Below are 23,844 nucleotides of genomic sequence, written 5' to 3'. Positions count from 1 at the left end.
CTATGATGCAGATATTATTATATGCATTTTACAATGCGGTGATAGAGAGGTTAAGGCCCAGAATTTCCAAATGTGTCCTCTGATTTTGGGTGCTTAACTTAGGATTTTCAGAAGTGTGACCATCTACAGTTCCCATTTACCTCACTTGGAGCTTTGGGTGCTCACTGTGTGAGGCTGGCAGATCAGGTGCCTGCTCATGCAACGGCCATTAGGCCTCAACAGAACACTGACAAATGCATAGCTGGGAACCACTCTGGCTCACCTGTGTGTTACAGTTGGTTTACAATGCACAGCCCATGTTATAAATTTATACTAAGTGAAATTAATACATGCAGCAATTTGCAAGCATTTCATAAAGACAAAAACACATTTTTATAAATCTAATACCTATTTTAATAATACTTGAAATCACCAAACAGGAAAGAAGCACTAACTAGTGTAAAATGCTAGCTTCCTACAGAAGGTGTTAGGTCCTGCCTGCAAGAAGGCCCATTGAAACTAAATGAGCCATTGTGAAACATCAAAGAACAAAGACTTTGTTAATTGCTTCCTTCATCCCCAGGAAGAGGAGATGTGCATGTGTACTTGTTCCATCAGTCTGAACTGTGAGGGGAAGGAAATTAAACATCCCTGACAGGAAGAAACTGTATCTCTATGCTGCTTGGACTTTGGGAGTGCAAGATTTCTATGCATAAGCAAGGGATCCCCGGTGCTTGGCCTGAGTTAGCCCTAGAGGACAAATAGAGGTTGCAGCTTCTGTTACCTTTTGGAACCTAAGACTGTAACTCCCTTGTGTGTGAATGTTTACTTGCTTAACCTTGTAAATAACTCTCATTTCTTTTGCTTAGTTAATAAATCTTTAATTTATTATACGATTGGCTACAAGTGTTGTCTTTGCTGTAAGATCCAAAGTGCAGTTGACCTGGGGTAAGTGACTGATGCTTTAGAATTAGAAGTAACCTGAATATCATTTTGATTTTTGGTGTAAGGTACCATCCATCACAAAGGCAAACTTGTCTGGATGGCAAGATAGACCAGAGTACCCAAGGGGACTGTCTGTGACTCCATGTAAAGGAGTCATGTGCCTGAGGAGTTTGCACTTGATACTTGGTTGGTAACTCACAACCAATTAGGGATCTGGGGCCTGGCTGTTAATCTGCTCTGGGGTTGGTACTCACACTCTTGAGCCACTTTAAACAGCTTGACACTCTGAAAATCAGGCCCTAGTGACTACATTCACAAAGGAACTTGGCATTGCAAGACCTAACTATTAGGCACCATGCTGATCAGTGGAATTCACAGTCCTGAGTTTGGCCCAGACTGCCTAAATCAATGTGTAGAGAGAGTTAGGTATCTCAGAACAGGATTCACAGAAACTAACAAGCTGCCTAAGTTTGCCAGTATAAAATGCCAAGGAGAGGCCCCAACCCTTAAAGGTAGTTTGGCACAAACTGCGCCACTCTGCCTGATTTGAAGCAGGGATTTGAATGCAGGTCTCCCAGGTAAGCAAGCTAACCACTAGGCTATCAGGTGTTTGGGGTGGATTGATCTCAATCTCACCTATTGAAACTGTTCCACTTTGGAAAAATGGTTAGTTATTCACTAGAGCACTAACTGGAGCTTAGGTCTCCCACATCCCACATCCCAGGTGAGTGCCCTAACTGTGCTATAAAGTCATTCTCACTCTCTTTCTGGCCCAGTAAATATTGAATTAGTTATACAACATGGAACACCTTGAAGAAGAGGACTTGAGAGCACCCTGCCCAGAATACCCAACAGTCTGATAGTTACAGCATTCTCCAAGGATGTGGGAGACCTGGGTCCAAATCAGGCAGAGCGGAGAGTCAGGGTCTTCAACAGCCCAAATGAGTGCCCCACCATACTATTGGGTCTATTGAGAACCCCCCACCACACACACACAAATCCCAATCTGCTCACCTTTGGCTGCATTTTGTGTGGGTTTGGCATTCTCTGGACATGATCAGGTCCTGCAGGCGAGATAGGAGGGGAAACACCCAGTTTGTGAATCCCACCGGGGCTCAGGCATGAGTTAGTCACCAAGCAGCTTGGGAGGAATCAGTAATTAAGCAGTTTTACACAAGCCCACTTGCAAAAACTTAGGGGACTTCATTGGCGAGAATGTAGGTGGATAGGGAATTTAGGTGCCTACAGGGTTAGGCTGCAGCTGAGGGGAGTGTTTGGAGAATCTCAATGGTACCTAAATACTGGCACATAGGAATCAAAACCAGTGGCTTCTTGAAAATGTGCCCACAGTGCCTTAATTCAAAATCTCGCATACAGTTAGTAACACGGCAGACATTAGAACCCAGCTGTCCTGGTTTCCAATCCCCTGCTCAAACCTCTAGACAAACTGCTTCTATTACTATTGTAAGAAACTATTTAGGTTAAAGGTTAGATTCACAGATTGCTATGAACTTTGTATAAAGAATACAGAATTAAAAGTAGAGCACTTCATTCAAGTTGTAACTCTGGTGAATAACCTTCCCCTCCCACCATGTTAACATTTCTTCAGAAATCAAGATCTAGGCCTCTGGCCACCTTCACAGATGTCAAGACTTTAAAGAAAAGTAAAGTTCTTCTGAGAGGATGAGCAATTGAGCTGTGTGTACACAGTCACTGAAAAGGAGGCAACACTTGTTCCAAGATGGAATGTGAAAAAGAGCATCTGGAAAGGCAAAAATAAAATAAACTGAAGAGCAGCCACAAGTGAAAATTCTCCCTTGAAAACTACCATCAGTGCTACTAAGAAAAGAAGATAATCCAGATTATAACCATTCCATTTCATAGGAATTCCGGAGAACAAGTACAGTGTCTGTCAACATGAAAGCTTATAGAGCAGTGAACAAGAGAGGAGGGGTGAGGAGCTCAAGAGTTCAAAAAGCTTTCTATAAAAGCTAGAGGGGGCGGCAAAGGAAAAGCCCAAAGCTGAAGCCCTGCACATTTTCTTGAAGTTTGGCCCTATTTAGCACGTACCATATGAGCATGAAACAGATGATCCATGTGGGTAGTGACAATTGTTTTAGCTCTTCATCTGTAATCTCAAAATATATCTTGTTTGAAATTTAAATGAAGAACAAAACCATTCTTAAATACAGTTCTTGCTGCGTGTAACAAGATCTCCCCAAGTCTGGTGTCAGAGCTTGTCTCTGTTTCAGTTTCCCCACCACGTAAGCCGGCAGGCCAGCTCACCAGCCAGTGCATCCATGATGCTTCCACCAGAGCCAGCATTCCAGGGATGTGTCAGCTGTTCAAACACACACACAGTTCAACAGCAACCAAAACAAGTAAACCAGGTCCTGTATCCCAGACCCTCCTAAGGCCTCTGTCTCAGAGGCTTCTCCTGCTGCCTACACAACAGATGTCACCATCTAAGACTTTAACCTAGCAGATTCTTTTCCTAAGCCAGGATTTCCTGGAGGAACCTTCCTGCAGCTCTCCCTCCCCCAGCTTGCACCATATGACCCCAGCATTTTCTCCTTCATCTGGGAAAGGTGGATTGAGCCTGGCATGGAGTGTAGCTGAGCCACAGCCCCATTAAAGGAATGGGGCTCTCAGGAATATTTGGGCATTCGTACAGTATATTAAATGTAAGTCTTTGCATCAGGTTTGAAAGGTCCATACTCCTTGAAACCAGAAGGTCAAATCCAGGCAGGAGTAATTCAGCACTTCCTCCTTCTTGGGTAGATACATGGAAATTCATGCAGTTTACTGTGGAGGAGTTTTTTGATTGAAACCTTGAAAAATTATGTACTATCTGCTGTGTGTGTGTAGTAGACATTCCATAGCAAGCTTCCTGTGAATAGGGGATTTGCTTCAGCATCCTTGTTCGATATGTCCCCTCCCCACACACTTTGCAGCATGCTTATTGTTATTACTGTTGGACATTTATATTAAAGTAACACATTAATGGCACAACCAGGTGGGTCTCCATTGTACTAAGCACTGTACAAGCATACATGATGGTCTCTGCCCCAAAAGAGTTTACAATCAAAAAGCAAGACATAATAGGTGGATGAGATTAAGAGGGATCCAAGATGGGGAGGGGGAAACTGTATAACAAATAAATATATTCTATCTATTTTAGGGGCTTATATGGCCCCCATTACCATAGTATCTGAGCACCTCCCAATCTTTAATGTATTTGCCCTCACAATAGGGAAGAACTATTGTCCCCATTTTACAGATGGGGAACTGATGCACAGAGTGGCTAAGTAACTTGCCCAAGGTCACACTGAATGTCTACAGCAGAGCAGGGACTTAAACTGAGGTGGTCTCCCAAGTGCTGAGCTAGTGCCCTATCCACTAGACCATCCTTTCTTTTGGAAGTACATAATTCTTAGCCAGTCATCAGTAACGATCAGAGCTAGATACCTGACTGGCTATTGTCGCCTTGCAATTTACTGTATGCATTGCAGTGAGTTTTGAGGAGGGACTTAAAGGAGGACAAGATGGTTGCTGTGCCCCATTTTCCCATCTGGGCTGCTTTCCACCCAGAGGTTCAGCATTTCAGTGCTGAAGCAATTCCCATATAGAGTGTCAAAAAATTTCAAAGCCACTTCAATGGCACATAAATCTGATTGTAGGCACTCGGGGGTATACACACCAAACCCTGATCAGGAATTTTTTTTAAAAAGAGAGTCCTCTATCTTTTCTGAAAATTGGCAGTGATTATTGTGTGGCCACACCCAAAGCATTTGCCTGGTTACACAGAGCTGAAATGATCAGAAAGAGTTTCTGTGCAGTGAAAACCGCCTAAACATACCTTGTTCTGATATACAGTCTGACACCCTTATCAGGATGTTCTCTTTTGCTGTCAGCAGTGGAAATGGCCCAAACAGAAAATAAACTTCTCTTGAAGGCAGATGGATGAGCTAGACACATCTGAGCCAAAAGATGGGGAGGAAGGGGTAGAGAGAGGGGAAAAACGTCACCTCTTCCACATCAATTCTTCAAGGCAAAGTGCCATCTCAGTCCAGCACATGTGACATCTGACCCTGCAGAACCAGCTGGACAGGCTAGAGCCAACACCCAGCACTCCATCTCAAGAGGGCTTGATTCCAGGGAAGGAAAATGTGATGATGTTATAGCAAGGTTCTGAAGGTACTTAAACAGGAATATGCAGTAGGAGGCAAAAAGCAGCTGGATGCCCCCAGGTTTATAAGAGTGGTCTGCATGAATATCTTGAATCAGCATGGGACAGCTGCCTTCATGAATACTGCAATCGAGGCCCTGGCCACAGCACAGACTTCTACACTGAAGTCTCTGCACATCTCCTGGGCCAGTACCTAGATCAGAATGCTACTTGACATCACAACCAGCTGTTTTGTGATTATTTGATTAACTGTGTTTTTCCTTCAGCAGGACATCTCCAAGGTTGTCTAAAACCAGCCTGCCCTGCATGCACTCTCTTGGCTTCTGAGTCAACCTGCACCTAATTACATGACTTAGACATGCCCTGCCAATGCCTAACTTTTAGGTACTGGAGTAGAACAGCTGTTGTGTAAGAACATGGAGTGTGGCTGCAGAGACCAAAAGTCATCCTCCATTGTGGAAGGCAAGACTCTGGACTGCTGGGGGAGATCATGGAAATGCAGACTACTGTAGACAACCAGCTCTGGTTACTGTGTACTACAAATACAAATAATTTAATTGCTGAGTATAAGTGCTCCATGCATTAGTGAAAAGAACAACACAAAACCACATAGGATGTTATCCCTCCTCACCAGGACATTCAGTTTGAAAATGTACCTTATACACTCAAGGCAATCTGTAGGCACAAAGACGACCCAGCACCCCATCTTGAAAATTACTTATCAGCCCATTCTCCACTTAAAACTGAACAAAGTGCCCGTTTGACCATAATGGTGTCTAACAATCTTTGAAAATTTGGGACATAATTTGTAATGCATTATTATAGGTGTGAAATATTGGGTTTGCTCTTTATTAATGTAAAAAAATATTTTTCCAGATCTTAATATGCACTTATCATATACTTCATTATGAGGGAATGCCATCAACATTATATGATACCAGAACGTTTTGATAGACTTCCCTCTTTTGATACCAATGTGAAGGAAACTATGTTTGCTATTATTAACAAGAATTTATTATCAGCATCCTTCACAGGCAAAACACTTATCATGAAGTCCCTGAATCTTGGCATTACTGCATACAGGCACAGTAGTACACAGTGCTGCATGCACATGCAGTGAATTATAGGATTGGTGTGTCAGTAACTAAAGTAAAATTAATTCATGATAACAATAAACTTAAGGGCTATGGAAAAAATTGCATAGCAACTTCATTTTTGACCAGCCTGCATTCACTACAGCCTTAATTTTGTATCCCACACAACTTGAACTGGTAGAAAGTAAGGTCCTTGAAGGTATACTACGGAGTATAATATGGTGATAAGCACCAATACAATACAACATAGATAGGAATTTTCTGCCTATTAATATTTTGCACTGAGTCTTTATATACAGAAATATATACATATTTACATATCAGTTTCAAGTCTCACCGGCCCCCCAATATATAAAAAAAATATCCTGAGGTGAAATCTTGGCCCCAACAAGAGTTTAAACATTCCTTTCAGTGTGGCCCAGATTTCACCTCACATATGATGTATGTTTTTATAGGGTATAGATTTTTTTAAAAAATATATATTTGTGAGTTATTTAACATTGTCCAAATTCCAGTAACTGTCCAGATTCTACAGTTAAGCTTCTTTTACTATTAATGTGAAATGCTAAAACAGTAAAATATCCTAGTCAGTTATCAGTACTGTGGAATTTGCATATATGTGCTGTAGATCTATAAGAAATTGAGTCCCATTCAGTACTCCTTGTGCAAGAAAATCCCTCAGCAAAATCAACACTATATATTTTTTTAATTGATCATAGTAGTAATGATGTGTTATAAACCTCAAACTTTATGCAGATCTTAAATGTCACCCGTATCATGGCATACAAAGTTAAACCAACTTTTACAGATGAGAAATGCCTTTTGAATAGCAGTAGTGAAATTTATCCCACCAAATGAATTTCTGCGATATGATTTCAAAATGAACCTATTTTTTTAAACAGGCAAAGAGAAGGGACAGCCAGTCTGAGATTTACACCTGATTTGTGTAATAGTAATCTTTGAAATTAAGAAGTGTATCCTTGCATTTCATTAAATTCTAGCTAATGAGATAACTGTCTTCCCAAGGAGGGAGTGATGAAGTACTCATGCCATAAAGCATAAATTAATGCTGCAAGGTTAAACACTGGAACTAACTCATGTTTCAACAAAAGCCCCTACCAGCAGTTAAATTAACTGACATAAATACCATAAAATCTGTCTTTATTTTAGTCTCAGATGATGCTTCTTTTTACACCCCTGCTTTCAGTTTGTATAACTCATTTTTGCACATTATTGCATGCACCATTTGCCATTTAAAGAATCAGCTACAACTGGAAAAAAGATTTGAGGAATCAAATACTCGAGGGGAAAAACCTGTGGGTATGAGGGATACCCCTATCATACTGCATACTGCTAGTACTGTTTAAAGAAAAATACCACAATAGACAACCACAGTTCAAAGAAACAGTTAATTATGAGGAGACCAGACCAAAGAAATCTACTTTTTCAAGCTTTTTGATGGACATTTTGAAAAAAAATGCTAAAGAAAACCTGTGGTGATAATAGGTTTGATATATATTCTGGCAAAAATTATATCACATTAATGAGGTGGCTTAAAGGGCTCATGCATTTTGTACGAGGCATTTCAATGTATTAGTATAATTAGCAGTGATGAGAAAACTGTTTGGAACTGAATTACCTCTCACGAGTTCATTTGAGCTATATGAAATTACACCATGCAAGAAGGAAAATTATGGAGCCATCCAGAGAGAGTTCATGCTTGATTTGATCATAGCCACTAATTGGATGATCATTTTCGTAAAGCTTTTCAAATGGTTGACAGTTTCTGCCTCTCATTTTTTTAATGGACTAGCTCTTTATTTCTTGTACTAAGCAACCAAACATACGTTAGTTAGATATTTTGGTGTTACTACAGGAACCTACAGGTGTAATTGTCACAATCTGAGCAACCTTTGTCCCTTAATTAACTGATTTTTGGGGACCCCTAATGAGAGTTGCTGTTCTTGTTAACAATCTTAGAGAATACCTGATGAGTAAGACTCTCCAAAGTCTGATGCATGTCAGCAGACACCATATGACAGCAATTTAATGAAGTTAAAAACTGACCTGATTCTGATGGCTGGAGTAGCATCTGTGTTGTATAGCTTTTGATTCTTGTTAGTCTATTTTTTTAAAACATGAATTGGGTGTTCTGGTGAAGAATAACAGAAAGGTGAAGGATACAGGAAGGAGAGCTCATTAATGAAAATACTTTATGAGCTCTATTTCTGTGCCCCCTAATATCCAATAACACAAAGGGAATTGAAACCATGGTAGCCTTCTTCATATAATTTACTTGAAATGAAGTGCATAATATATAAAATACTTGGGGTTTGGATGGCTAAACATTTAGCTTCTTTGCTATTTTATTGTGTTTTTATTCATATTTTTCACATTTTTTCTCTTTTTTTTTTAAAACCGTTGTTTCTATTATTTTAACACAAGCATTTTGCAATTTAGGCTTGGTGTCATCCTGAGTGGGGATTATTACCTAAAAATAGTACTTTTCTCAAATAGTATGTTTGACCCAGTAGTCAAGAAGGAAAATCATTGGGGCGGGAGGCAGGGGAGGGCTATCCAACTTGTGACTGAAAAGAAAGATATAGCATTAAGTCAAAGGATATTTTAATCGCAATGATAAAATACAGTTCTGTTAGGAACACCCAACTAGGGCTAACAAGATTCAGTATAACATTTCTGCAAACTTTTCAAATGTGATCCTCTTCTAAGGTTAAAAATCTAGTTCTCAACTTTTTTCAGGAATTGAGATTCTTTCTGGCATTACAATATTAGAATAAAAACTAAAACAAACTGTTTAACAAACCTTTATAGAAAAGACATATAGAATTTATTAGAAAATGTTAGTACTTATTTATATTTTTAGACTTCCCTATAGATGTAACGGAAAGCATATCCCTTCTATATAATTCTGTAGGATTTTTTTTAATGTGGATATTACATTCTATCAGTTTATAGAAAAATGTACATAAAACTTTATAGATCTAATCCTTATTAAACCCCAAAGGATTTTTCCTTAAATGGACAGATACCCCACAAAATAAAGTTTCAAATTTCAAACAAATCCACAGGATTGGAGGATGGATCTTTGTACTGCACCAAAGCCTGAAGAACACCTGGTTTACAAAACAAACAAACAAAAAAAACCATTTTGTAAGAGTCTGGCATGCAGATTTGGGGCTTGATCCAGATCACCTGAAGTCAGTAGGGGCTTAATCATTGACTTCAGTGAAAGAAGAATCAAGCCACAATCTAACAAATATGTGTATCTGAAAAAATGCCCCCTTTGGAGCATAAATGCATAGACCACAAGTTCTATTATATCAGAGGCTTGCTAAAAGTGCTCCATGGAGCTCTGGCTGATCACATGGTGATACCTCTCCTTTTTTCCCCAGCTGTTAAATTGTATTAAAAGAAGCTAAAAATGCATTAAATGCTTTCCTAGTATTACTTTTCTACATAATGCTGTAGTTGTCATAGGAATGCTCTGTAATTGTGCAATCCAACCTCTTCCTCAGTTTGCAATCATGAATAGGTGGCATCCATGAGACAATCTCTCTGTCAGTAGTTTGCATGATCAAAAAGCTTCAAGTATCCCATCTCATATGGAGATGCCCTCATTCATAAACCAGCTGATTTGCAGATTCATGTAAATTATTGATAGAACAAACTTTTTAGTTCATCTAGTCCCTCCCTTGCTTGTACGGGATTGCTCCAACACCATCTTGCCTAGCTCTTTGTCCATTCTTGTGTTAAATATCACATGCAATTCAGAGACATTCCATTTTTTGGATCTCATCATAATGAATACACTGAAGTCACAAAAATTAGACAGATGAGAAAAAAACTGTTGGATCACAAATGCAAGATATAGTCCCCAATTGTGAATGCATTGCATACTGTGAAAGGACAGCGTGTCAATGGTAATAATATTACAATAATGTTCACCTAAGTAACTTTCTAGTGTGTGTTATCAGTATAAAGTAAAATTATTGTCAATGATAAAACAGTATTTTTATAACTATAACCTCATACTAGGGGTGGCAATCTTAATCCATTACATAGCAATTAATCAAATAATATTAATACAGCAGAGTCTTACAGAAACTTGGCAACATGATACAATTGCTCCAAAAAGCCACTTAAAGATTATTTCCACTTCATAGCTTACCCCCACTATAGATGTTCACACTTCTGCTTCACTGCAGGTAGGTTAGGTTAATTTCTCAGATCGGAGAATTATCTGTCTTCCTGCACAGAAAATGGATTGTTTTTGCTAAGGAAACTTTTATATTTGAACTACATAAGGTTATAGAATAGCTCATCATCTACAAGGATACTATACAACAGAAAACAGTTGGATAAAACTGAACATTGAATCTGAGGTTTCTCTAATACAGTGAGATTTTTATATTGAGTGAAACAAAGGGAAAAGAAGACCCTGTATAAACCCTTTTTTTTAATTAAGGAAATTTAAACTTCTGGGGCCTAATCTGATCTCAGTTATACTGGTGTAAACCCAGAATTATTCTACTGACTTCAGTGGAGTTACTCCCAGCTTACACCAGTGTTAGAGAACTGAATTTGGCCATGATATTTTTACTCTTGAATACTCCATACTCTGAACACAAAGTGATGCATTTGTATGCTCTTTGGGACAGGGTCTTAAGAACATAAGAACGGCCGTACCGGGTCAGACCAAAGGTCCATCTAGCCCAGTATCCTGTCTACCGACAGTGGCGAATGCCAGATGCCCCAGAGGGAGTGAACCTAACAGGTAATGATCAAGTGATCTCTCTCCTGCCATCCATCTCCACCCTCTGACAAACAGAGTCTAGGGACACCATTCTTTACCCAGGAATCTTCTATTCTATGTTTGTACTGTACCTCAAATAATTAGCCCCTAACATGGGTTGTTTCCTTTATGTACTACCAGGATACAAGTTAATAAATAATATTACATATTATATTTTATTATAAGTGTCAAAGATACTGAAACTTCAGAACCATGTTATTAATTTGCCTTCCAACAAGGACTTCAGTGTACCAAAGTAGGCAATAAACACAGAGGGAATCGTAACACTGAGGAAGCTTCATTTATTTCTGAAAAATAGTCTAATTTCATCCCTGATGTAACATCACTGACATCATTCTGTTGTATCAGGGATGAATTTAGCCCAATATTTGCCTTCTTTTTTTCGAATACTGTAAAAGCAATTGATTGCTAACTCAGCTGGGGCAGAGGCCTAAACCATGGGGATCCAGGACACACAACCTGATATACTGCTACGGTTATATCTTTAAATCCAGATTCAAAATTGAAAATTAAAATGGGGCCATTTAAAGAAGCTTATGTTTTTTGAGGATTTATCACACCATTCATCTTAGATGCACATTGCTGATGATGCTCATAGTAGATAACATAAATATCCACAGATATGGTTACAAACAACATGTCACATATATTGGAACATAGATGCTATCAGAACTGGTGTTGGGCAACAAATGCCCTGCAATTTAATAAATTGCCAATCTTGGGGCTGTTTTTATCTAGGCCAGCTAGCAACACTCCTGCAGGGACCATATGCCAAGTGAGGATTTCTGGAGTGGGCCATGCTCTGGCTATGCCCTCTCTCTGTCTCCTGCACCAGGGGCAGAGAAAGAGAGGGTGTTGCAGGGGCTGTGTCATTGTGTCTGTCACCTCCAGAGTGCCTTCTAGTGTCTGGTGCGGTGTTAACATAAGTGATCTCTCTCCTGCCATCCATCTCCACCCTCTGACAAACGGAGGTTAGGGACACCATTCCTTACCCATCCTGGCTAATAGCCATTAATGGACTTAACCTCCATAAATTTATCTAGTTCTCTTTTAAACCCTGTTATAGTCCTAGCCTTCACAACCTCCTCAGGCAAGGAGTTCCATAGGTTGACTGTGCGCTGTGTGAAGAAGAACTTCCTTTTATTTGTTTTAAATCTGCTGCCCATTAATTTCATTTGGTGGCCCCATGTTCTTATATTATGGGAACAAGTAATAACTTGTCCTTATTCACTTTCTCCACACCACTCATGATTTTATATACCTTTACCATATCCCCCCCTTAGTCTCCTCTTTTCCAAGCTGAAAAGTCCTAGCCTCTTTAATCTCTCCTCAAATGGGACCCATTCCAAACCCCTAATCATTTTAGTTGCCCTTCTCTGAACCTTTTCTAATGCCAGTATATCTTTTTTTGAGATGAGGAGACCACATCTATACGTAGTATTCAAGATGTGGGCGTACCATGGATTTATATAAGGGCAATAAGATATTCTCCATCTTATTGTCTATCCCTTTTTAAATGATTCCTAACATCCTGTTTGCTTTTTTGACTGCCGCTGCACACTGCATGGACATCTTCAGAGAACTATCCACAATGACTCCAAGATCTCTTTCCTGATTAATTGTAGCTAAATTAGCCCCCATCATATTGTATGCATAGTTGGGGTTATTTTTTCCAATCTGCATTACTTTACATTTATCCACATTAAATTTCATTTGCTTTTTTGTTGCCCAATCACTTAGTTTTGTGAGATCTTTTTGAAGTTCTTCACAGTCTGCTTTGGTCTTAACTATCTTGAGCAGTTTAATATCAGCTGCAAACTTTGCCACCTCACTGTTTATCCCTTTCTCCAGATCATTTATGAATAAGTTGAATAGGATTGGTCCTAGGACTGACCCTTGGGGAACACCGCTAGTTACCCCTCTCCATTCTGAAAATTTACCATTTATTCCTACCCTTTGTTCCCTGTCTTTTAACAAGTTCTCAGTTCATGAAAGGATCTTCCCTCTTATCCCATGACAACTTAATTTACATAAAAGTCTTTGGTGAGGGACCTTGTCAAAGGCTTTCTGGAAATCTAAGTACACTATGACCACTGGATCCCCCTTGTCCACATGTTTGTTGACCCCTTCAAAGAACTCTAGTAGATTAGTAAGACATGATTTCCCTTTACAGAAACCATGTTGACTTTTGCCCAACAATTTATGTTCTTCTATGTGTCTGACAATTTTATTCTTTACTATTGTTTCATCTAACTTGCCCAAAACTGGTGTTAGACTTACCGGTCTGTAATTGTCAGGATCACTTCTAGAGCCCTTTTCAAATACTGGCGTTATATTAGCTATCTTCAAGTCATTGGGTATAGAAGCTGATTTAAAGGACGGGTTACAAACCATAGTTAATACTTCCGCAATTTCACATTTGAGTTCTTTCAGATCTCTTGGGTGAATGCCATCTGGTCCCGGTGACTTGTTACTGTTAAGTTTATCAATTAATTCCAAAACCTCCTCTAGTGACACTTCAATCTGTGACAATTCCTCAGATTTGTCACCTACGAAGGACGGCTCAGGTTTGGGAATCTCCCTAACATCTTCAGCCATGAAGACTGAAGCAAATAATTCATTTAGTTTCTCCGGAATGACTTTATCATCTTTACCTTTTGTATCTCGATCGTCCAGGGTCCCTACTGGTTTTTAGCAGGCTTCCTGCTTCTGATGTACTTAAAAAACATTTTGTTATTACCTTTTGAGTTTTTGGCTAGCTGTTTTTCAAACTCCTTTTTGGCTTTTCTTATTACATTTTTACATTTAATTTGGCAGTGTTTATGCTCCTTTCTATTTACCTTGCAAGGATTTGACGTTCACTTTTTAAAAGATATCTTTTTATCTCTCACTGCTTCTTTTACATGTTTGTTCAGCCATGGTGGCTCTTTTTTAGTTCTTTTACTGTGTTTTTTAATTTGGGGTATACATTTAAGTTGGGCCTCTATTGGTGTCTTTGAAAAGTGTCCATGCAGCTTGCAGGGATTTCACTCTAGTCACTGTACCTTTTAATTTCTGTTTAATTAACCTCCTCATTTTTGCATAGTTCCCCTTTCTGAAATTAAATGTCACAGTGTTGGGCTGTTGAAGTGTTCTTCCCACCACAGGAATGTTAAATATTATATTATGGTCACTATTTCCAAGCGGTCCTGTTATAGTTACCTCTTGGACCAGATCCTGCACTCCACTCAGGACTAAATCGAGAATTGCCTCTCCTCTGGTGGGTTCCGTACCAGCTGCTCCAAGAAGCAGTCATTTAAAGTATCGAGAAATTTTGTCTCTGCATTTCATCCTGAGGTGACATGTACACAGTCAATATGGGGATAATTGAAATCCCCCACTATTATTGAGTTCTTTATTTTGATAGCCTCTCTAATCTCCTTTAGCATTTCATCATCACTATCACTGTCCTGGTCAGGTGGTCGATAATAGATCCCTACTGTTATATATTTATTAGAGCATGGAATTACTATCCATAGAGATTCTATGGAACATGTGGATTCATTTAAGATTTTTACTTCATTTGATTCTACATTTTCTTTCACATATAGTGCCACTCCCCCCCACCCCCCGCAGTTCTCCCCCCCTCCAGCATGACCTATTCTATCCTTCTAATATAATTTGTACCCCGGAATGATTGTGTACCATTGATTGTCCTCACTCCACCAGGTTTCTGTGATGCCTATTATATCAATACCCTCCTTTAACACAAGGCGCTCTGGTTCACCCATCTTATTATTTAGACTTCTAGCATTTGTGTACAAGCACTTTAAAAACTTGTCACTGTTTATTTGTCTGCCCTTTTCTGATGTGTCAGATTCTTTTTTATGTGAATGTTTCCCGTCTGATCTGGCCCATACTTTATCCTCTTCCATCCTCTCCTCCTGACTAAAACCTAGAGAATCTCTATCAATAGACTCTCCTCTAAGAGAAGTCTCTGTCTGATCCAAGTGTTCCTCTGCAGCAATCGGCTTTCCCCATCTCTTAGTTTAAAAACGGCTCTACAACCTTTTTAATGTTAAGTGCCAGCAGTCTGGATCCACTTTGGTTTAGGTGGAGCCCATCCTTCCTGTATAGGCTCCCCCATCCCAAAAGTTTCCTCAGTTCCTAATATGCAAGTGCTGTGAAAGCCGAGAGTTCCCCCATGGCAGAGGAATTCTCAGGTGTCTGAAAATCCGATTGCTTTCTTGGCTTTTAATACTGATAGAACTAATATCTAGGCCAAAATATTAAAGGAAAAATTAGTAATTTGGTTGCACAGCATCTTTTAGTGTAATAATTTCCCTGTTTGGATGAATAATGTGTGCATGAAAATATAGTGACTTACTGGCGTAACACTTTAGTTCCAAGCAGGGATGAATATCCCTTTTTATAGCCGAATGTGTGTGTGTATGATGGTTTATAAAAATAGGGTTCATTCCTGAAGGGTCAAAGCCAAATTTAGCCTGGAGTAAGGGTATACAACTCATCTGGAAATCTCTTGATCAAATTCCGCAGCGACACCAGTGCCCATCAAGTATTAAAAGTATTAAAGTAGTGTAACCAGCATTCTTTACGCCAAATTTTGCTGTTAGTTACACAGGTATAAAATCTGGAGTAAATCATTTGATGCTTTCCACCTGTGTATTGAAAGCAGAATTTGACAGCCAGTATGTGTGCACAATGTTTTGACAGGAGAGAAGGGATGCAGCAGGAAAGCCACTAACAAGAGGCTGTAGGATAAAGCAGGAGGCCAACTTTATCTTACACCTTTCTTTTCTTACCACAATCCCTCCTCTCTCCATCACTATGAATGATTAGGTTACGCTAGTTTTGAACAAGCACTGAATACAAAATCAAGTCAGTTGAGACAAACTTCTGTGGGGGATAGCTTGCATCTTCCTAACTGTTTTGTAAAGCTCCATGCACAGGTCTGATACTATAGAAATAATCATTATTAATAGAGCTGATAAAAATTAGAGGTATTTTTTCACAGAATGTTGTTTGTTTTTTCCCGTTACTCCCCTTTTCCCATATTTTGTTTTTTCATCTTACTACTGGAAAAGGGGAAGATAGGAAGAAGAGAGGGAGAGAATAAAATAAAAATCAGAAAACCAAGAAACTTTTTGTTTCAGTTTTTAGTGAAAGGTAAAAAAATGGAAAAATTTGAAAGCTAAAATGTTCCTCAATTATTTTCATTTTGAAAAAAGGCCATTTTTCATGTTTAAAAAACTGTACAAATATTTTGACCAGCTCTGTTCACTATTCTTTATTGTTAACAAATGCTAATGTTCAGTATTTTACCACTTTCATCACAAAAACAATTGACGTTTCTGTCACAGCTGAATTTGGCCCCTAATGTTTGCAGAAATCAGTGGGAGTTGTGTGTGCAAACGACTGCAGAACTAGGCCCATGGAGTACAAGTGGCCAGGGCTGGTGCAACCCATTAGGAGACCTAGGCAATCGCCTAGGGTGCTAGCATGTGGGGGGCAGCATATCGGGTCCTTCGGCGGTGACTGCAGCGGCCGGATCTTTGGCCGCCCCAGTCATCGTCGGCATTTAGGTGGAGGGACTTGGGGCAGGCAGACGCGGGGAGGGCCGCCTGCAGCAAGTAAGGGGGGCGTGGCACACAGGGGAACTCCCCGCCCCAGCTCAACTCTGCTCCACCTCCTCCCCTGAGCACGCCGACCCGCTCTGCCTCTCTCCCTCCCAGGCTTGTGGCGTCAAACAGCTGATTGGCGCTGCAAGCCTGGGAGGCGGGAGAAGTGGAGCATCGATGACGTGCTCGGGGAGGAGGTGGAGCAGAGGTGAGCTGGGGCAGGGAGCTGCCGCACGGCTCCCCAGGCCCGGGGGAGCTGTCGCGGAGGAGGGCACCTCAGGGCGGAGCGGGGGAGCTGCCGTGGAGGGGACGCCTTAGGGCGGAGGGCTGCCGCAGGGCTGGGGAGGGGGATGCTCAAGGTGGAAGTTTTGCCTAGGGTGCGAAACATCCTTGCACCCACCCTGCAAGTGGCCTACATTTTAGCTTGTAAGAGAGATTCTTAAATAAACCAAGCCAAACAATACATTTGGTCCTTGGAGAGCTTCTTTCTTTTATTGTGAAATTGACCTAATTGTTGTAAATGATCTAGTTTAACAGGTAGTGGAACCTGGTTCCTTAAAATCAAAAGCAAGTCAACAAAAAAAAAAGAATTCATAAGGAAGACTTTTAACAATTCCCTGAGCAGCATGACCCTTGATATTAGCCCTGAAGGCTGTTGTACTGCCACCAGCCTCACCACCAGGGAAGACAGCTATACATCCAGATGCTGCTGATGGAAAAAATATGTTCCCAAGACTCAGCATCTGCTTCCTGAAACCAACTAAGTCTTGTGTGAATGGTTAAGAATATTCTGAGAAAAGAAGGGGCAGAAGAAATAATACTGGGTCTTTGAGGGAAGAAATGAATGAAATACTAATATTTGTCTTTAGCTGGAACAAAATTACATACAGGTATACCTTCACATTACTGCAGTACTGATACCTAACTAATCAGAAGAAAAAAAGCAAAGATCCACTCAAGCATGCAAATAGTATGAACTCATCTGTGCACCCACAGTTTAGCATGCAAATCAGGTCACGGCACATTCAAAAGCTTACTTCTGAGTTAAATAGCTGTTTTCACATGCATTCCCAATTTGCATGTACAGTCATAACAACTGCCTGTGCAAATGATGGAGCACGTCCACACATGGGGGGTTTTGCTGACTGAATATAGTTTTCTTTTTAACAACTAGCCACTTTTAAAAAACCTCAATAGAGGTATAAAGCTGCAATCAAATAAAGCTGCGGTCATTTTCCAGTTAGGTCGCATAACTTTATAAAAGAGATAGTACTCAGATCCTCACAGCAGTCATCCACCTGCCACCCTTATTTTTTGAGCCCACATACAATAGTGTTATCCAAATACACACACAACCCATTCAGTATGCTCATTCCAACTTAATACTATATGCAGTAAGCACCACTATGCTTTCATCATTAAGGACAGGGCATCTCTTGTCTACCAATCTCTCTCTTTCACTTACAAAGTGTGGTAACTTCCTCACTTAAAATACATTGAATTTGACACATTATACTCAGTGCAACTCAGTTGTGATACATAGCATCAGTTTTAGTCTGACTGGTGAAATCTCAAAAAGATATGTTATGAGAAGAATTAGGATATTTCACAAAGTCAGGAGTGATGATGGGCAATGTTCAGCTCTGGTAATAACTCCATCGACTCCAATGGATTCCACATGCTTACAATAGGTCAAATTTGGTCCAGTATTCTTAGCATCAAAGACTACTGGCTTGTGCATTGTAGAAATGCTTCCTGGTTCTGTACTGTATATTTCCTTCTTTTCCATAGCCAACAATGGAAAAATAAATATATGGAGTCTATTCACCCCTAATTCTGTTCATGTATCTCCCATCTGTGTTAACAGGTGACTTTAAGAGGAAGAACAAAGCCTATGCTTAATAGTTCCCAGAATATAAGAGAAATGAGCAATGACATAAATCCTTCTTCAAATTTCTTGTGGTTTGTGGAGTATAAGAGAACTCACTGCATCATTGAATGTGTTTGTTGAGGCCTCAGACTGGGGGGGAAGGCATTGAAACACTGAAGTTTGATTGATCTGATTTCCATGCCATGCTACCCTGCACAAATACACCATGCCAACTATCGAAAGATTGTAGAGTTCTTTCTGTGAGACACAAAGAGAATGGCTTTGCCTTGTATTCTAGAGCTGCCCACTGCCCATACATATGCAACCTTCTGTCCAGACGAAAAAAATTGAATACACTACATCTCCACCATTCAAGGACTATGCCTCCTTATTTACTCCCTCCTCAGTCTTCTCACCACTAAGATACTACACTATTGACCAGTGACAACATTTCAAACCTTCCACTGGCTGTTAAAATTGGTCTACTATTCTGTAGCTCTACACATCTGATCACAACTAGAGGAAAAAATGTTATACACAACTGCATACCCTATGCATCTTTTATAAGTTGCCTTTGATTAGCAGCCACCTTCACTTTGGACCTCATCCAAAACTACTGAAGTCATTGCTACTCCTTCCATTGACTTCCATGGGCTCTAGGAAAGGCCCTTTAAGTAGACAGAGCTTTATCATACAGTTTCTAGTAGAAGTCACCCTCATTTAGAAACTGTCATAAGGGTTAAAAAGACTAATGTTTTGGCAAATATTTATTAGCTACATTCAAGAATCAACTCTTTCCTTCTCCAATTACATATTAAAAATCCTATTCAATTATAAAGCCACAGGGAAAGTAATTAAATGTAATACAAGCTACAGCTTCTATACAAGGATACAAAATATACTGCATGAATAAACATATCTGTGCAGATGTATAATTTGACTATGTGTCAGTTTATATGTTTGCTGATGTTTATGTCTGGGTCTCACTTTGTCCTTTGCTCACCATGCATAGTCACATCTGTGTTATCATTATCTGAGATATTTGTTTTAAACATGAATTATAGTGTAATATTATTGTTTCCTCATTTTATGTTACTTATAATTTTTATGTTTATAGTGTAGGGTTATATTGCAATATTTTAATGTTTGGGACTCTTTTGACTAAGATTATGTTTTCTCATAAAGTAGATTCTAGTAAGATACATCTCTGAAAGCTCCAGGAAAAAGAGAGAGGCCTAATGGCTATGTCATTGAAAATAAAATGTATTCCATTGCAAAGTTGATTTTAGATCTTCTTCTCTCCCTTTTGGTGGAAGGTCGTTGGGCACAATATCCACAAAGTGATCTGACTGAGCATGAAAATCAGGTTACATTTCATCTTTTGACTGTGCTGTATTCATTGCTCTGTCACACTCTCATGCACTGAACATGGTATCACCAAAGTGAACATGCAGAGGCAGTTCTACTAATGATTATGAATGCTGAGTCTGACATTGTTGCACACACTTTAGTGCTTTGTGATTAGGTGATTTAGTTCCCTGTTTTCTTGTTTTGTTTTGTTGGTTTTTTTAATTACTTCAATGTACTATTAAATTACTTTGTGCCTTTCTGCAATAATCTTGTGGGATGATAATGTTTTTGTTACCTGCTGATAAGACCATACTTTATAATTATTTCTGTAGCTTTCTTCATATATAGTCCCAGAGCACTCTATACCATCAATCATATGTTCTATTTTAAATGGCAACAAATAAAAAAAGTCTTTAATTTGAGCTCAGACTGAGGTGTGGTCCTCATTTCGAACCCCTGACTGCACCTGATGGTAGGAGAGCAATGCTCTAATGTCTTCTCCCACATGAACCTCTAAAATGCAATAGACAACTGATAGGATTGACATCAACCTCCAAGTCAAATGTTGGCTCTGTTAGTATTTTGCTAGCAGTGGAACCTCAGGTCTGCATTGCCTCTGGCCAACTACAGGCTAGATTTACAAAAGCAGTCAAGGGATTGGGCATGCTGGCCCATTTGATTAATTTCATATTTGACTTTCCTTTAAAGGCAAATCCATGAGCAGAATTCACTGTAGGCCTTGACTGGAATAATTTATGCTCATCACGTCACCTACATACTCTCTCCCAGGGCAACCAACACCTAGATGACATACTTCTGTCCAACTCAGGCCTTGCCTATATTTGATGCAGCACATAGGATATGCCTAGCTACACGTTGCCGTGAAAGGCAGGCTGTGTCCGCACTGTAGTATGTATCTACACATTTCAGTGAATGGCTCAGGCAGAGGGGAGGCAGCAAGGAAAGAATCCTGCAGCTCCCAACTACCAGAGACTTAACCTGCTGCCTCCCCTCTTCCAGAGCCTTTTCTAGCTGTTTAAGTCTTTCACTATGGTGGGGAAACTCTCCAGCAGTGGGGACGCAGTAGGCCTCTACACTGCTAAAAATAACAATGTAGACATGGGAGGCCCTGCTTGGGTGTGCAGAGAGCTGCGCAGGGCTCATACCCTACAGTTCTGGTGTGTCCGTTCTCTATTTGCCCAAACAGTGCCTCACCATCTACATTGCTTTTTATACCCATGCAAGCTGGACATGCAGTATCTGTCCTTGACACACCACCGTAAGTATAGACTTCCTCTCAGAAACCCTCCTCCATGGCCTCCCAGCACCCAAAGCAAATCCTGATCTACCTTGCAGCTTTAGTTTCCCTAACTCAATTCAGTGAGATTTCCACCCTTCACCCCAGGAATGAGATTGGCTTAACATTCATGAGATTTTTTTCAAAAAAGTAATATATTTTGGTTCTTTTTATTTGCCTGTTGGTTTCTGAGTTTATAGGGTGCACTCAGGCATGTTTTCACTTGAGTCCAGGAACTGGGGCTTTAAGAAAAACAACAAATATGAGACATGGGGTAGATTATAATTTCTGCATTCTAAGGGGACTAGCACAGTGGAACCCATCATAGACTGAAGTGAACCTTCACTATAAAATTGGACTTAAACTTGAAACCTGCTACTCTGGATCAATAGTAATAACAGTGGAGGTGTCAGTGGACGCAGGACTCAGGTGTGTTTTTTGCCATATTTTCATCTAACTCTGTTCAGAATCATAATTTGTGGAGTTGAACTAATGAAAAACTGTAGGTCCTAGTTTTCCTCCTGTGGACACAACCTACATAAAGCTCAACTACAAAAGGAGCAAATGACCATTGAAACAATTTGAGACTTTTAAACCACTTCACTATACTCCATTGTATTACACTCTTACCATGCTTTAAGTCACATAAACTTTTTAAATTAAATTTTCCCTAGGTTTAGTTTGGTGCTTTTACTTCAAATAATATATTTTAATCGTTAAAAAAAAACTACAAATGTATATACAGGTGAACAAAAACAAAAGCCGAGCCTCCGGAGAAATCTGAACGACAAAGAGAAAACACTAATGGTACGGAGCATCCTTAATTCACTTTGAAGTTAAGAGGCCATAGCTTCAGCTGGTGCAAATGGCCATAATTCCAATAGAGTCACTGGAACAGCATCCATTTACACCAGCTAAGGATTTGTCCCAAGATGCATTCCCCAATTTGTTTGTAGTACACAGATCAAACTTATTAATATGTATCTATAGATAGAAGGTAAAACCAATAGAGTTTGTGACACTCTGATTTCACACAAACACTGATAATGTGGCATATTTCTTGTTGTTCTGTCTGGAAGCACTTTAGAGAAAAAAGGAAAGCACTTAAGAATATTAATCACTGTGGACCATTTCATTACATTGCAAATGTTATGGTGGAGTGACATGCGGTAGCTTGAAACTATTACATATTATACAATGATTTAATATAACAGCTCTTATATTCTATTTTGCTTCATTACGCATTGCTTGCATAATCCATAATACATTTTAGGGAATATGCTTACAGTGTTTGATTCAATTTTTTTTAAAGAAAAAACCAAACCACTGCATAAGTCTCATTGTATTTGTATGTCAAGGGTACCATGACAATAGGAAGATTTGTTACCCAGGTTTACAGCATACTGTCATGTGCTATTTTAACTTAGTACCTCATGTGCATCCAGCTGCCAGAATCCGTCCTTTTCATCTAAGGATCTGTCATTGCCATGCAAGTGTAACAGCAGGGACTTGGACTCAGTTTCAAGTTAACATTTCCCTGTAACTGTGATATCACCCTGCTGCTCCAGCAGCACGGGAACCATCTTTAGCTTGAACTCAGGCTGTCTCTTCATAAAGTTTTTTTCCTTCCTAAAACTTCCCTATTTTGCTATCACTGTTTCAACTCCACTGAGGATATCAACAGAGAGACTGCTAGTGGTCCATGCACTATTCATGTTTTAAGCACCATTCCTTAATTTATATTACAGTAGCACCTAGGAATCAAGGATTGGGGCCCCATTGTGCTAGGTGCTGTACACAGAACAACAAAGGCAACAGTCCCTACCCTTGTGAGGGTGTCAGATAAGATATGGACATAACAGACAGAGTGGGTGAGGGCAGGGAGACGAGGTAACAAAATGAAAAATGTTTAGCAGCTATGCTATGCTTTCTAATTGGTGTGGTGGGGTAGTCTGCCCCTTTCAAGATAGTGGTGCCTAGTAGTCAGCCCAGCCCATCACTTGGTGTGGCCCTTTAAAATTGTGAAAGGTCCGATCTATATATAAGAACCTAAGATTTTATGGTAGAGGGGAAGCGGTCCTGGGAATAAGTGGTGCTTGGCAGGAAAATCCTTTCATTGTGTCTTTAAGTACCCGGGGCCAGAAGCCTTGCAGAGAGGGTGAGGAAAGGTTCTCCTCTTATCTGACCAATTGGAGATGAGCTGGGAGAAGGGAACCAGCATAAATGCTGCCTCCTCCACCATAGTGGGGTTGACACCAGCAGGAGAAGGCTGCCTGCTGCACCATTTGAGCCTGATGACTTATATGGGAAAGGTTTCCAACTGAGGGAGAAGCTGATTGATGCCCTACATGTGGTTAACTCACTGACCAGCTCCAAAGAGGAGAGTAGGGGAATCTTGGTTTGGGAGATCTGACCAGACTCTTATATGGATACAGAGTAAGGTGACCTGGGGCAAATAAAGTGAGTTACACATGGCAGAAAGACTTACTAGATCAGACTCCATGAAGGAGGTACATGTCTTGATCCAATTTAGTCAAGGTAAATGGTAGAAAGAACCTGAGTGGGCCCTGAGTGCAATGTACCTACATGGTCAAGAGGCCACAAAAGAGTGTGCTGAAGGGCAGTGCCCCATGACACCCTGCTTGGGCTTGTCCACATTTGGGAGCAG

The 23,844-nt window shown here is 40.0% G+C and overlaps 1 long non-coding RNA gene across 5 annotated transcripts in view; it reads right to left on the bottom strand.

Annotated features, from left to right (window-relative positions):
- Positions 1-8,890: 8,890 nt before the first annotated feature.
- LOC120404750 overlaps positions 8,891-23,844 on the bottom strand; it is a 55,844-nt gene continuing 40,890 nt past the window's right edge. For all 5 annotated transcript variants that reach the window (XR_005598147.1, XR_005598146.1, XR_005598149.1 and 2 more), the window contains 2 exons: positions 10,397-10,476; positions 8,891-9,341 (listed from right to left, as the gene is read on the bottom strand). This is a non-coding gene — a long non-coding RNA (uncharacterized LOC120404750). The remainder of the gene's footprint in view (positions 9,342-10,396; positions 10,477-23,844) is intronic.

This window comes from Mauremys reevesii, linkage group 4 (genome assembly GCF_016161935.1).
Source record: "Mauremys reevesii isolate NIE-2019 linkage group 4, ASM1616193v1, whole genome shotgun sequence".
Classification (NCBI taxonomy): domain Eukaryota; kingdom Metazoa; phylum Chordata; order Testudines; family Geoemydidae; genus Mauremys; species Mauremys reevesii.
The sequence above is the reverse complement of the archived record's forward strand: the minus strand, read 5'-3'. Positions and strand labels throughout refer to the sequence as shown.